The sequence below is a fragment of the Pseudocercospora fijiensis genome (assembly GCF_000340215.1).
Source record: "Pseudocercospora fijiensis CIRAD86 unplaced genomic scaffold MYCFIscaffold_2, whole genome shotgun sequence".
Taxonomy (NCBI): domain Eukaryota; kingdom Fungi; phylum Ascomycota; class Dothideomycetes; order Mycosphaerellales; family Mycosphaerellaceae; genus Pseudocercospora; species Pseudocercospora fijiensis.
Genome location: NW_006921533.1, coordinates 6696500 through 6701249, shown reverse-complemented (window position 1 = coordinate 6701249; position 4750 = coordinate 6696500).

The window sequence follows — 4750 nt, the reverse complement described above, 5'->3', positions numbered from 1 at the left end:
ACTAACACTAACGACTTATCTAAGAACGAGTTTGTCACCCTTAAGTCTATTATGCCGGCTTTGTTTAATTCTATAAGCAACGAGGCTCCGTCGCCTGCCGAGGCTACTAGTATAGTCTAGCGGCTTCTAGCTTAGCAAGAAGAACAGCCTATATAAGGACTTGTATAGGAAATAGCTAATAAGGTCGCTAATCCGTTGCTAATCGATAACGACCTTCTAGACGTTCAACTACTAGCTTTAAGTAATAAAGATAGCTTCTAATTAGCTAAGGAAGATTAAGCTCCGCCCTTTAATCTAAATACGAAGAAGGGTAAGCCTAGCTAGTTGCTAGAGTTTAAGCGACCTAATACGATAGGCGCTCGTTCTACCTGTGCAACCCGCAGTAACAAGTTAGCTCGTAAACTGTTATATAGCTATCTAGCTAATTATAGTGTTAAGCGGTCGACTCGACGTATAATAGCTAATATGCTAATAGCCTATATAAAGGGCTTTATAGCTTCCTGCTACATTGCTAAATAGCCTAATAAGCCTAAGGACACTATTCCTATTCCGAAGAGCTACAAGGAGGCGACTTAGTCGCTATACTAGCTACAATAGAAGGAGGCCTATAAGGCTAAATATAAGTTACTAATCGACAACTATATATAGGTCTATATATCTCGGTTAGAGGTGCTAGAAGGTCGCAAGGTTGTCCGTAGCCGATAGGTATTCACTATTAAGCGTAACGCTAATAGTAAGGTAAGCCGGTTTAAGGCTCGATAGGTCGTCCGTAGTTTTATATAGGTTAAAGGACAGGACTATAATAAGACCTATACGGCTATAGCTAAGCCGTCTACGCTGCGAGCGCTGTTTGCGCTAATCGCTTATTACGACCTAGAGGCTAAGTAGTACGATATTCTAACGGCCTTCCTTAATGCGCTTATCGGTAATAAGTATAAGATCTACGTCGAACAGCTACACGGTTTTAAGGACCGTAGTAGAAAGGGCATAGTTTGCCTATTGCTAAAGGCACTATATAGTCTAAAACAGTCGCTAATGCTGTAGTACGAAGAGCTTCGAAAGTACCTAAAGAGCCTAGACTTTGTGCTAATAATAGCTAATATGTGTGTGTTTAAACACGTTGTTAGCGGCTCTATTATTGTTATCTATATCGACGACATAATTATTATCGCCTATACTCTATTAGCACTAGAGGCAGTAGCTTAGTTACTAAAGGACCGTTTCAGTATGCAAGAGCTAGGCGACCTATACTACTATCTAGGTATGCGGATTATTCGTAACCGCGATTAGCGTACTATTTACGTCGTTTAAGATGCCTATTTAAACAGGCCTAGTAAGAAGCATAGCATATAGGGCCGAGTAGCTCCTGCTATACTAATAGTACCTCGATACGTTAAGACGTCGATTTGGCGTGCACCTAAGGGCTACACTGCTAGCGCTGCCTTTAAGACTTGGTATTAAGAAGGTATTAGTAAGGCGCTGTAGCTAGCTGTAATTACACGACCTAATGCTTACTATACTATAGGCCTATTGTTACGATTCATCTCTAACCCGACCGAGGAATACTGTACCGCGCTTCTTTAGCTAATTAAGTACCTAGTTAGTACTCTAAGCCGTAGCATACGCTTCTAGGGCACATAGAACGATAAGCTAAACTTTGCTAGTTACTATAACGCCTTGTAGGCTAACGATCTAGTTACCCGCCGCTCTATAGGCGGCTTCTACTTTACTATTGCAGGCGGACCTCTGTTGTGTAAGTCCGGCCGCTAGACGCTTGTTATACTATCGTTAATAGAAGCTAAGTGTGTCCGACTTACTATAGGGGCTAAGGAAGCGGTTGCCTTAGCTCGTTTATTAAAGGAAATTGGCTATAAGGGCTATATTCTTCTAGTTACGCTCTACGAGGACAATTAGTCCGCTATTGCTATTACTAAGTCGACTAGCATTAATAGCCGCACAAAGCATATAGATGCTCGTATCTACTACATTCGAGAAAAGATTGCTAATAGTGCTATTATCGTCTAATAGGTTAGTATATATAATCAGATAGCCGATAGCTTTACTAAGCCGCTTAACAAGGTTAAGCACGGCCGCTTTATTGAACAACTAAACCTAGTAGATTGCAAGGCCGCTATTAAGAATGCTGCAAAGCCAGCTATTGAGTACTAAAAGGCCCTTGTTTGCTTTGTATAGATATAAGAATAGTCTAGTTTGTTAACCAGTTTTGTTTAATTACCTAATACCCTCCTGTTTGCTTTGCCAACTAAATGGCTAATAGGTTTGTTTCATTCTATAGCGATATGCACGTGCTAAGGGGGTAACTTAGAGTGTATGTCTAGGTATTAGGGTCTATTACGTGCCTAATGCCTAAGGCTGCAACTGCTACACTTTATCTTCGGACTTCTAGATAGATTAGTCCTTCTTCTAATATATTAGTTACATCAAGTTTGACAGCGGTATAGCAGCTGTGCTGCAGTAACTATACTACTAGTATGTCGGTATGCTTTCGCTAGGCGTCCGAAGCTTAGAGCGTTCCTTATAGCCTCGCCTTATAGATTGCAACCTACGACTTCGGATACCTGCCGAATGCGCATTTCTACGATGCCGTCTACCTAGGTGTATTTTGCACTCCTAAGAAGCTACTCGGAAGGTGTTTTGTAATGTTGGCAATAGACATTATACAGTATGAAGCGGAAGATTAGAATCTATTAAGTTCCTCCTTTCCGACTATAGAATTTTTTATTTAGAACTAAGATTTAGTAATGTATATCTTTATTTTTAAAGATCTAAATATAAAGAGCTTTCGAAATATATTCTAACTACTTGCTTTTTAGAAACTGTAAAATTTAAATTGTAGATATTTTTTAATTTATAGAAAATATATTCTATACTTTTATAATTCTATTAACTAATAGAAGTCCTCCCTACCTGCCGTATAGCCCTACTTATCGCATACCTTAATTTAAAAGTCTCGAAATTCGACCTTCTATCTTCTAATAACTATAACTATAGATATAGACTAGTAATATAGGCGTATAATAGCTAATTTAAAAGAGTAGAAGAAGCTAAATATTTCTACTACTATAAGAAAGTATTCCGTTAAGCGTTCGAAGTTAAGCAAGCTATAGAATAGCAAAGCTAGAACTAAGTAGTAGTAGTATAAAGAATAGCAATTTAAATTACTAATACTATAATAAGAACAAACCCTCTACGATTATATTAAATTATTAATATTCTCACTAAATTAGTCCTCCCTCTAACTGCTATAATAATATATAACTTCGCCTATAAAGTCTATAGCAATATATCTAGAAAGAACTAGCCTACTCGCTTTAGATAATAGTAGAGGAAATGCCTAGATTTAGTATATACTAGTAACTTAGATAAGGCTCGTAAGAAGGCGTATAGCTGTCTCTCCTATGCTTAGTACTTCGAGAAGTTACAAGCGGCTATTAATAAGCACGATACTGGGCTAAAAGAAGGGCTTAGGCTCTGTAACTAGGGTTAGTAGACAATCTATACTATAGCTATTTCCGCTAATCTTACGAGCCTTCCGTCTATACTAGTCTATAAGACCTAACCTAGTAATTTACTAATCTTCAGGGTACCTGGGTAGAAGATATAGACCTAGACAAGTATATAGCCTTCTTTATACTAACCTCTCTAATAGGCTAGACTCTAGACAAACTCGGCTTTAAATAGTTAACTAAAGTATACGACCGTTTTATAGGGAAGAAGGCTTGTAATAGTTGTAATTAGAGGCTACCTATAGCTAATAGACACGGCTTTTATTTAACTATAAAGTTTATTTACTAGGCTCTTAGAAGGAAGATATTAGTAGGCGTATATCCGCCTTATCGATCTTACTAGCTGTAACTACTAGATATAGCTATATCCGTACCTCCTATAGAGTCCTGTCTCGTAGTACCTAACTGCTCTAAACGCCTATCTATATAGGTTATAAGTAATATAAGGTATCATAAAGAGGGCCTTATTTATACCCTTCTAGTTAGTAGTAAGCCTAGATACTAGTACTAATACCTTATAGTATAAAGTCTGCTTTTAACTTTTAAGAAGACTAGTATCTGTCTGTTTAATCCGGAAGTAGTCCTATCTAAGCTACTATTGCTAAAGCTATATAGCGACTATTTAAACCTACTATTAGGGCCTTCTATAGGTTCTAGGCCTTCTACGAGTAGCTTGCTTGCTATACTACTACAAATATAAGACTAGCGGAAGACAAGTACGTTAGTCCGTAAGAAGGTAAAGTATAAGGACACTAGTGAGGTCCTTAGCCTACGCAGTAAAGTTAGGATCCTAGTAGCTAGTAGCAATTTGTTACTTCTTACTTAAGTTAATAGCCTTAGATAGGCCCTATATAACAAATAAAAGCGCTATAAACAAGGCAAGAAGTTGTTTAGATAAGTAGGGGTAGAAGAAGGCTCTACTTCTATATTCTATAGCCCTTCTAAGCTGCTAAGAGCTAAGGAAATATAGTAAGAGAAGGAATAGTAGAAGGAGGAGTAGGCGGCTCGTAAATAAGACGAGAAAGTATAGAAGACACCTAAGAAGTAATATATACCTAGCATTAAACAGCTAAAAGCTGTATAGCGACAAGTAGAGGCTAAAGAAAAGAAGGTGAGGCTTACTAAGGAAGCCTATAGGAAGGAGATAAAAAAGGCAAACAAATAGGCCGCTAGATAGCTAAATACTAACCTATAGGAGGTTGTTAAGAAGGTAAAGAACCCCC